Source organism: Aquila chrysaetos, chromosome 10 (genome assembly GCF_900496995.4).
Source record: "Aquila chrysaetos chrysaetos chromosome 10, bAquChr1.4, whole genome shotgun sequence".
Lineage (NCBI taxonomy): Eukaryota > Metazoa > Chordata > Aves > Accipitriformes > Accipitridae > Aquila > Aquila chrysaetos.
This window is the reverse complement of record NC_044013.1, coordinates 29503148-29514305: the sequence shown is the minus strand read 5'-3', so window position 1 is coordinate 29514305 and position 11158 is coordinate 29503148. Positions and strand designations below refer to the sequence as shown.

At 49.8% G+C, this 11158-nt stretch overlaps 1 long non-coding RNA gene across 1 annotated transcript; it reads right to left on the bottom strand.

The window, feature by feature from the left end:
• Nucleotides 1–353: 353 nt before the first annotated feature.
• Nucleotides 354–5285, bottom strand: LOC121233580. Its single transcript, XR_005933326.1, has 3 exons — nucleotides 3279–5285; nucleotides 1444–2696; nucleotides 354–478 (listed from the first exon to the last, which is right to left on the bottom strand). It is a non-coding gene; the product is annotated as an uncharacterized LOC121233580 (long non-coding RNA).
• Between the last annotated feature and the right edge of the window lie 5873 nt (nucleotides 5286–11158).

Sequence of the window (11158 nt, the reverse complement as noted above, 5' to 3'; positions counted from 1 at the left end):
CAAAAACAAACCAATAAAACCTGTTCTCCTCATGCTGGATGCGAGGCAGAGGCAGTTGTGAGTAAGACATTGAGATCTGGCAGCCACCAACCCCTGCCGAAATGTGTTTTGTAAAGCTTTGCTGGAAATTGGTTTTGACAGACCCATTTTTGCATGCCCAAAGCAGTTCAGATCTCTTCATTCCCCTTCTCCTCCTCCACAGAGGCTTTCTCAGGAGAGACCACTGCCCCATGCTCTTTACATCCCCATGCAAAATACCTTTGCATGGTGCCTCTTCCCATGGGGTTCACTCCAGCATTGATATTTAGCAGCTAGAAGCCCAAAACTAAGGTGAAGGCTGGCCATACCTTGCTGCTGGCAGCTCTAGCTCCATCTCAGGCTGCAGGCCGAGAAGAAGACCCAGGCATCACCCAGGACAGGATGGAAAGCTGCGACGTCCATCATACAAAACGTGCTGGAAACTTTCTGTTTGGAGAAGCTGGAATAAAAACAGTAAGAAGGTTTTTGATCACAACAAGATCCTCTCCTAACTCTGAATGTGTGGTAGGGAAGGGCTGATTTTGAGCTGGTATCAGCTTTAGCCATTTCAAGTCAAAATGTATTTGTTTTCCTTGGAACAGGCAAGTTGAACTGGAACAATGGCTGGAACTGACAGTTTGCAAGGAAAGATTTTGTTTCATCTTGAAAGGCTGAAACACCTTGAAATATTTTCCAATGGAAATGACATTTTGTTTCTGCTGATGCACATGGGAATCATCCCATCACAGTTTCCATCCTCCTCTAGCCGCTCCCACTTCAGCAGGAGGGACCCAACGAGTTGCCGAACACACAAGCAGCACGGACTGCGAGTGATGGAAAGCCATCCAACCATCTTGTCCAGGGTGACAGAGAGCAATCCAAGTAGTCATCATGAAAACACTCTTTTTAATGGGGAAAATGGAGGGGCAAGCAATCCAGTGAGATCTGATTTTGGTCTGCATGAGCAAATTATAAGAGGAGCCATAAGACCTTGAGGGAAGGCAAACAAATAAATAACCTGCCTATAATCTAAATGGGCTATGAGCAAGAAAAAACTAAGTACTAAAATGTGACAAGACCTCTCAATTCATAAAATAGGTAAACAGCAGATCTGGGAATAATTTTTAAAGCTCTTGATTTCTATCTGACAGGAGGACGCTGCCTCTTTGCATTTCCTCCATGGGCTGCTGGAGGAGATGAGCGTGGGTGCAAATCCCTGTGAGACCTGTGTCCAGGGGCACTGGTGTAAGGTTGCTAAAGGTGAAGAGATCCTGTTTTAATTTTTGTGCAGGTACCAGAAGAGCAATGGAAAGAAGAGAAGTATAAAATCCTGCCAGTTTTCCATAAAGAAGTGTGGCGGGGAAGTAAAAGATAGTAATTCAGAAATCTGAGTCCTGCTTTGTTGTAGCCTCAGATTTTTCGTACCTTGAGAGCTTGAGAAACCTCAAACCACTCCCATCTCAAATGCAGACAAAAAGCCCTGTTCTTGAAAAGCTTCATCAACAGAGGAAAGTTTCAATCTCAGGTTGGCTGCAACATTTCCCTTTCACAATTTCAAAACATTTCCTTTAGATCATGGCTTTTTTAGTACTATGGGATTAGCTCACATTCCTAAACAATCATTTCAGAGCAAAGTAATCTGCTGCTGTTTCCTTTCAAAAATGGGCTGATGACTCTGAAACTTCTTTTTTTTTTTTCCACATTCTAAATGAATGTGAAAAGTTTGGGGGTTGAAACAAAATGTATTTAAAAAAAATAAAGCACAAGAGACAAAAAAGTTTTCACAGTCAAACAGGTTGGAAACAGGATCCTTTCTTTCCTGTTCTCCTTTATTTTGTGAGGACAAACCAAGGGGTTCCCAAGCTGGGGAGACGCCTGGGGTCTATTTGTGACAGGTTCAAAACCAGCCTGTTCACACCGCCAGCACCTTCCTCCCTTTAGCGACCACGTCTCTCAATCTGGATGCTCCAAGTGCACATCGATGGCACAATACAGTCCTCAGTGTGGTGTGACTCCATGGAGAGAGGATCAGAGCTGAGGTTTCCAGGCATGGTGGACCCAAGCCTTGGCATACTGCTGTCCCCAGTGCAGTCAGGAAGAACTAGAGATTTAAGACACAGCAGGGTTTCTTTTCCCCGCTTTCATTTTCCTTTTCTAACTACATGACTGAGGTTTTGGCCAGCATCTGAAGTTCTCGGTACCCCAAGAAGAAGCTGCCCTGGGTCTTCCCTGAAAACCACGCCAGTTGCGGTTGAGTGCGGTCATGCTCTGACATCCCTCTGAGAACAGCCTGATGGAGAAAATGTTTTTGCTCCCTGCCTCTGCTATGGCAGGGCTGGTGAAGGGAGTGACTCACCCACCACGTCCTTGGACCAAGTCCAGCCAACACAGTCCTCTACCTCATGGGTTTCAGCACTACCAGGCCAGCTTAGATTTAACATCAGCAGAGAAACCTGACTATTTACAGCTGCTCTGAGAAAAGTAACCATCATTGACTGACATACAAACAAGACAGCAGAGCATCAAGAAATAAACACATCTGGTGAAGAGCTGTCAATTCTGATGATACTCGCAGCGTACCTTCACACTTCACTGGTGCTTGCTTCAGAGCCATCCCATCAGATGACTGACTGACTTCTCAGCCAGGTATGCCTCTGCCATGGCTGCTTAACTTCACCCTAGAAAAGGAGACAAACATTTATTTTTTTACAGGGAAATCAGTAAATTGCTCTGACAGCCATGATGGAGCACTCCTACGTAAAAAGAACTCCTTTGACCAAGACGGATACCATGTTCCTGATGGGGCTGAATTTTCGCTCCTTAGAAATTAATTGTTTTGAATCAGGAACATTGTGTTCCTAGTTTGTATCTGACAGCTGTAGCTGAACATTAGGTAAAGGACCTGCCATTAGGTTTGAATCCCAGAGCAAAAGACATGGCTGAGATCCCACTAATAGGAGCCATACTGGTTGGCTGCACAGAGACCCTGCTCTGGCTCTCTTTGACATCCCAACACAGAGCTGGGAGCTTGAGGAACCATAAGGGGAGGTATGCTCCAAGGTAAAAAGGATGTGCTCAACAGTGGTCCACTGAAGACCACCCAAAGTCAATCATTTCAAGAGTGAGCTGACAGCTCAGGGAGCAAGCTACCTGTTTTTCCCTTGGAAGTGGCATTTTAAATAGTTTCCCTGTACCCTGAGCAAAAGGAGAGGTACAGGAGATGCTGTTCTTTAGAGAAGAAACTCCCTTGAGCTCCTCACCTGAAGGACCACACAGCACCGCTGTATAGGTGGGACGGCAGAGGCCAACACCTGCACTAGGGGGGCTTGGTCAGCATTTAGAATTGCACAGTCCTTCTGGAGTTCCCTTCTTTCTTCAGATCTCCTTGTGGAGCTGGTGTTAAGGAGAAGTAGTTTCATCTGGCAGGGTTGATCGATGGTAAGAACGGTGGAAATCTGCATGGACACCAATGCGCTTTTTGGGGCCAGCTGTTGAGCCCTCTGCAAACAGCCTTTGGGACGATGTCAGTGAGGGCTGTCAAGCCATCCCTTCCTGAGTGCTGTCCTTCTTTCGGTGAGGAACCACTGAAGCCCTCATCCCATTTGGCCCAGACACCTTCCTCCATGATGCCGAAGAGACACCAGAAACCCCACACCCTCATGCTCCCCTCAGCACCACAAAAGGAAAAGCTCTGACTCACACTGAATAGCATGTTATCCTTGCAAGTTCATTAATTTCAGCGAGGGATCATTTCCTCAATGCCTGTTCCTGTTGTTTGACCCTGGCTTTGCTTTTCTTTCTTTTGCAAGGAGAACTGTTGAACCAGGTCACACCAATGAGAAATGTGAAGCCAGTTCTGGGAACCGCTTCCTGAAATGCATCCATATGTGTTATCTGTGCACCAGCACACTTCTGAAAGAGCCTCTTGACTGGAAACATTCAACTGGAAAGAGAAACAGGTCATCCCATCCCACTCGTGCCTCCTCCCTGCTCCTTTGGGGAACCACCATAGGAAACAAAAGCCTGTCCCTTGCAGAGAGGATGACCAGTGGCGGGATGGGGCTGTTCTGGCACAGGGTCTTCATCACACGATGGCTTGTCTCACCATGGCACCAAACATTGGACAACAGCTTTCCTCACGTGACTTTTTATTCCTAATTTAATACAGGATGCAATGGGACTGCAAAGACAAAAATAGTGGTTTAAATTTAGGTAGAATAGACTGAGAGGCACTGTCGACACTTCCCCTTCCAACGACAGCACTCCACGGCCAGGAGGAAGCAAACAAAACAGGAGGAGAAGCAGCCAGGCCAGCTGTAGGATGCAGTTGCTGAGAAGATTGCCAAGGAAAGAAGATATTCTGATGTCTGTCCCATGGATACTCTCTGGACAATGACTGACTCATTGCTTATAGGCGGTATCTCTGGGCTTGAGCCGTCTCCCCTGCTAGACCAAGCAAGGCAGGGGTTGTAACATAGCTGGAATAGGTGGAGACCAGTAACAGTTCCCCTCTTGCATGACTCAGGCTGTAAGGCTACCTCCTCCCATCCCCAGAGGCCCTTGCATTTGGGGTCTTCCAGGGACCCAAGCTGCCCTCTTTGATGGCTCTGGATGCCAACAAAAGGCCAAAGGCACCTGGAGACCCATCGCCTTTTCCAGTCCCACCAGGAGATTTGCTCTCAGATGAACAGTGCCGACTCAAACACAGTCTCGGCACAAACAAAGCAGTAGTGGTGGGAGGGAAAGATGCCATGAGGGATCAAGACTAAGCCAGTCCCCCTCTGCTTCCATGAACAGCAGCACACATCTTGCTCCGTCCATCCAAGCAGCTGGAAGCAGGTTCCTAACTTACTGCCTATCAAAGACTCTCTGCAATTTTTCAGGACAGCAATAGAGCCACATGGCCAGCACTAATCCTGACTCACCCCTGGACTGCTGTGAAACCCCACACCTTTCAGATGAACGCACACCTGGCCCTCTGCGCCTGCCCCCATTCCTGCAATGCTCTGAGTGCCAGTGTGAGATCCTGATCCTGCCCAGCAGAAAAGCAATGGCCTTCAGGGCCTGTGGAGACCCCAAGCAGAGGCAGGTGCAGATACCACACTGCCAAGAGCTGCCGGACATGAAAGTACTGTCACCAAAAGCCTAAACCAGTCTGGGAGGCGTGGTCTTTGGTTAGGGTTCAATGTCCTGCCTTGAATGCTGCTGCCCCTCCAAGAGGTGGGGGAAAACCCAAGGACAGGCACATCAACCAGTCAATAACTAGACTTGTCCTGTCAGCCGGGAAAACTCTCACAGGAGACACCAAGGGTGCAATACAAAGCCGGGGATAAGTAAAACCCAGAGAGGCTTTAACAATTCATTGTATCTGGAAGAAAGAGGAGGAAGGTTACAGCCTGGTGTGAACACAACCCATTGAATAAGCATCTGCGATGGGTACAGGCAGCAGGTTCCCTGCACTGCAGATGGTGCCATCCAGATGGACAAAGCAGCTGGGTTTTCCTGCGGTCACGGGTCAGTGGTGTGTCCTGGTCTGCCGTGTAATAGTCCAGAGAAGGATGTTTGGGAAAATAAGTATTATATCCCTGATACAAGAAATTGGGCATCCTCCTCACAGGTCATCAACACAAGAGGTGTTGAAAGGGCAGGGGTTGAGGCTGTCTTCCCCTTCTTGCAGAGGACTTTGCTCTGAGGGCAACAAGCCCACAGCCTTTCCCTGCCTCCTCCAGCCTGTACCCCTGAAGCCAGCCCTTATCGTATCAGCACAGGCTTGGTTCAGCCGGGACATTTCACAAGAGAGCCCGGCAGCACCGAAACAGGAGAAACCGTTCCGTAAACAGCCTGCTGTTTGCTTCCACAGCTGGAAGCTGGCCCGGGACTCCTTGTTCTGCAGTGCAGCCCTCCATCGCCAGAAATAGGAGGCTAGGCCACTCGCCAAGCGACAGCCAACATCTGTTCCAGAGGGACCAGCCATGGGAACCTCATCTTCAGCACCCAAATCCCTTGTGGAGGGCAGTGGGTTGCGCCCCTCATTGTGCCTGTGATGAGGAGGGCATCTCCTGGGCACCAGCTATGAGAGCTGGGGGCTCCATTTTCTCCCACCTGCACCCTCCAGGTGCTTGTGGCCACGTCCCTGAGTGCTCCTGGGCATGGCAGGGCTCTCCTGTAGGGAAAAGATGGCCTTGATGGGCACGCGGTGCTGGGCTGGGGTCGCACTGGAGCGTGGGCTTTTCCAAACACCTTTGGGACAGTCTGAAGATGCTTAATATGGAGAGTTTTGTGCAGCTACAGCTTCCCAGGGTTGCTGCAGACAGATTAAGGAGTGTGTAGGATGCTGCGTGTTGGTTGCCAGCTTCACCTTGCAAGCGCTGCTGGGTATCACATATGGACAGCGCAGACATAAGACCTGGAGTCTTATGTGCAGTTTCAGTTACCGTACTTGGTATTTGTACATGATAAGGTCCTTTTACAAGTAATTTCTCATTCACTGCACAACAATGTACCCTGGCAAATCCAGTCCCTCTCCTGCTCCTGCCATACTGGCCAGGAGCACAAGGTATCTCTGATGGGTTCCCCATGCCAACATTTCCCTCTGCAGCACAGAGTCCCTTTCCACTTACTAGACAACACTACTATTCACAGAAGCAGCATCTTCTTATGACATGGAGTAAACCTGACATACACCACGTGAGAAGAGGGAAAGAGCTGTAGCTCATTACAGTAGAGCCCTCCCCACCACACAGTGCCAAGTCTCAGATGTTTCTTACGCTCTTTCGCAACCCCCAACCCAGGAAGCCTCACCTGTGTTGCTGGCATCTTCTCAGCTCAGCGGAGTGCCAGGATGGGGTCTTACTTCAAGCCTTCCCAAAGTAATTCCCTCTTTCCTCCATCCCAGGTGATGCTGGGACATCTCCCACCTTCTCCTGCAGCCTGAGGAGTCCAGGAAGAAAGGGAAACAGGACAGTCGTTCGGCTCAAACAGAGGGTGTGTGCCCTTCATCAAAAAATATTTTGGAAAGACTGACTGGAATGGTGGTATGGTTTCCTCTGTTTGTCTGACTAGGGAATTTCCCCTTAATCGCTGACAGGATTTGGACCAGGACCAGATGAAGAGGTGGCTGTATGCTGCCAGGTTGGTTAACACAGCTGGAGGTATGCATCTGGGTGTTGGGTTTTATTTTCTCCCACCAATACATGTGTAAAATAAACACTTTTGAGAAGGGTGCTCCTCGGTATGGATTCAGCACTCAGGACAAAAATCAGTGATTGCAGCAGAGAGATACCCAAACCAAGCGTGCACCCAGGTAAAAGCTGGTCCGAAGAGGCATCATTTGCCCCCAGATTTAACTCACCAATTAAATGGGAATGTGCTGGGCTCCAGTGCAATGGAAAATAGCAGAAATGAGACCCAAAAAAAGGCAGAACTTAAGGAAACCAATGTGAGCACCCATAATTCAGAAAAAAGAGCCATACATTCAAAGGGGGGATGGAAATGGAAGCCAATGACCCAATACTAGAGCAAGTGAGGACCAAGAATCTACCACCACAGCCGTGTTGGTGCCAGCTTAATGGTGCAGACAGTGTAACACAGATACCAGAGAAGGAATTCTTTCTGTCCCCCAGCAGGACATCTGATGGCTTTCCATGACCAGGGTGGGCACCTCCTATGCCTACATGCCATGGGGCTCCAGTGCTTTCTGGTCCTGCCTCCCAGCATTGGCCGGTGGTAGCCCCATCCAGAAACATGGTCCTGGACCCAGTCCGGCCTGATCCTGCCTGTATCCTACCTGGCTGGTCCAACCCCAGGCAAGCAGAGAATGCACAGGGGATGCACAAGGGCGTGCGCTCCTGACATAGAGATGGAGTGATAGAGATGTCACCATGTTTTTGGTTAAGCATTGCGCACGGGGCAATTATGCCCTGCTGTTTGAAACGCTCATTTCACGTACAGCTTCAGCTTTGCCTGCCAGAGCAGCAAATCCGCTAATGCCAGGCTGTTATCTGTGCCGGCACTCATTGCAGACTGTGGACAGATCACCTCCTCATCCTTCCTCCACTTACCGAACAGGTCAGGGCCAGGAATATGCCCAGGGATGCAATAAGAAATGCCTGCATGCCGTTAACAGGGGAGGAGACGCAGCCTCCTCTGCTGCTGCTCCAGGCTTGCCTCTGCCATTGGTGGAAGCCCTGACAGCCACGGTCCACCACAGGAACCTGGCCCAGAAGAAGACATCCCCCAAAGGACTGGGGCTGTGATGCTACTGCCTCTGGGAAGTGAGGGACTGGAAGCAAGTCCAGCATTTTTTTTTCTGCTTTGGGAGGGAAAATGAAAACATATCATGGAAACAGACCCACTCCAGCCTCTCTTGCCAAGTCTGGAAAGTCACTGCATAGCCCAGGGAATCTAGTGGTCCCTTTCTTTTCCATGGCAGCTGCAAACGAGTCCAGTGTGAGTAGGATATTTTCCCTGCTTCATTGTTTTCAAGCCATTTCAGAAGCTCAGAGAGTTTCCAAATAGGGGGGTGGATTGGCATCACCTTAATGAAAACTAATTAAACATAATTATTTAGCCTGTTGAAAATATTTGTGCTCCACCAAGAACACCCTGCAGTTTGCTATTAAAAGGCAGGAAGAAAGTACTTTTTCCAGAAGCAGGTTTTCATGTCGGTTACTCTGGTGGCTAGAGCTTCTCATTGAGGCTTTTCATGCACTGTCCACTTACAGAAATCAGGTTGGCAAAGAGTCTGCACAACCAACCTGATCCTTGAATTTTTTGGGGTAGGGAACTCCCTTCCCCACCCAGTTTCATGGGCTTAGGAAATACGCAGGGAGGTGGGTAGAGCGAATGGTGCAGCTTCGTCCCCACCTTTTGTTTCATCCCTGAAAGCTGCTGGATTTGGGGGTGAAGAGGAGGGGGTTTTTTAGAGTAAGCTGATCCCTCCCAAAACATATTCTCTGCTAGAAAAAATTCCAAAACCATGCAGGCATGCAAACAACAAGCCACAATGGAGTAATTTTGACTACATTAGTAAGTTTTATTAGATGATATCAGTTCACTTGGAAAGCCGTTTCTCAGAAGCAAATGGCCAGGGAGCTGTCACCCCCTGGTTTGGAGAAATCGATGAGCGCCGAGCTAAGCTATTAGTTATTAGGAAGATTAAGAAGCCTGGCTTCCACTGAATCTGTTTTTGTATATATTACTTTCCTCCTCTGCCATCCCACAGCTCTACCTCTGTTTCCCTGCAACCCCTATCTCGGCAGCAGGGACATGCCAGCATGCGACCAGCAACGCTCGGTGGTCCAGACAACAGATGATGGGGAGATCCTCCTCACCTCTCTATCCTTGGGATGCTTCTGCATCTCTTCCCTCTGCTCAGCCGCTCAGTTTTGGGGAGCTGAATTATCCCTGAGCCCCTTGCAACTCAGTCAAGGGGGACTGCTCAACAACCACATCCCATATTCTAGATGGGAAGGGCAAGCGTGGCGTGGTGGGTTTGGTCCTGGCAAGCCTGGCAGCTCAGGCAGAGGAGAGGGGAAACTGCCTGCGCGTGCTCTGGGCCTGCCCAAAAAGGAGGAAGCCATGAGCAGAAAGGCTGGGCTGCGTTCTTGGCACCAGCTGTGCTCTTCCCAGAGCTGATATAACAAGAAAAAGGAATTGTATGTCGTAAAACCGCAATAGGCAGAGCACACCAGAGAGCAACCTGACCTTGGACAGGCTTTGCCCAGCAAGGCCCCTGGGACCAGGGTGAGTGGCAGCAGAGCGATTCTCAGAACTCGGGCTTTTCACAATCCACCTTCCATGGAAATCATACAATTTTTAATTGAAAGAAGCCCAAAGTTGCCACCTCTCCAACACCTGTGCCTGGTTTGGGGCAGGACCTGCTGCAGCCCCACCTTCTCCAGAGGTCTCCAGCTGCACCAGTTCCCTTCTCTCCAAGGCCACCTACACCCCATCCCACTGACCTTGCACCCACTGCCTTCTCCCGTCCATCTGATCTCACCCCAGGCACAAAACCCCTCTCTGGGCAATAGAAACCATGCAGACGGTGGCCGATTCCCTGCAATTTCCTCCTTGTCTGTTCCCAGAGGCTTCACAACAGCCATGCCTATGCAAAGCCTCATCCTCCTTGACTGTTGCTTGGAGCAAAGAAGTAAAGCATGCCTGCAGAGGGAAGGAGCCGATGCTCCAGCTCGGCTCATCCCCTCTTCTGGTTGCTCTCCCTGATTACTGCTCCAAGGGCTTTCAACTGCCTGACTCACTTAACTGCTGGATGAGATTATGCAAGACTTCACGCTGGCTTGCTTCTGACAAAGCCCTCTTAAAACTTAGTGAAAATAACAAAAAATACTCAGGTTTTTAACACTACTACAAAAGACAACTTCCATCTGGCAGGCAAAGGCTTCAGTCCCTTCTCCGTACCAGCTGCCATATCCTTGAAAGGTGAGGGAGCTCCTGAGGGAATAGCCATCACCTCTGCTCGTCACTGGGCTCTAAGCAGCCCTTAAGCAAAACCGGTGTCTTATTCCCAGTGGAGGTCTGTCCCAACTACCTGGTAAATCTGTGGGTCCTGGCCCCCATGGCCAACTGGGCATTTGTTAGTGGCTGGCAAAGCAGAACATCATTTTTCAACCACCCATCAGCTGTTAGGAACAAGCTCTCTTAAACGCAACTGGATTTACAAACAGGAACCCAGCTCCTCCCCGCACGCCCAGCACAGCATCTCTCCCGAGCCGCACGAACCGGGTCCTCCATCAGCTGTGCTGCCAAGCACCAGCTGCAGACCCGCTGAGGAAGCCTCTTCCAAGGCAGGTGGGGCTTGGCCAGCCACCATGTGTTGCAGGGCCCAGTAGCTTGCCTGCCCTAGCAAGCACCCTCCCCATGCTGGCGCCCTGAATCCCAGCCACCCACCCACTCTCACCCAGACACTCCCTGGCTCCTGGGGCCAGCAAAGCAATGGGAGTTCCTTTGTGAGCAGAGCTGAGGGCATCTCAGAGAGTTTTTGGGTAGCCAGCGTTTTCAAGAGGGGCTTGGGACCACCAGTCTCTGGCCACCAGGATGATGGCATCTGCCACTGTGACTCAGAGAGAAAGCCAAATCCTGATAAGACCCCATTATTCAACAGTGGATGTGATTAACCATT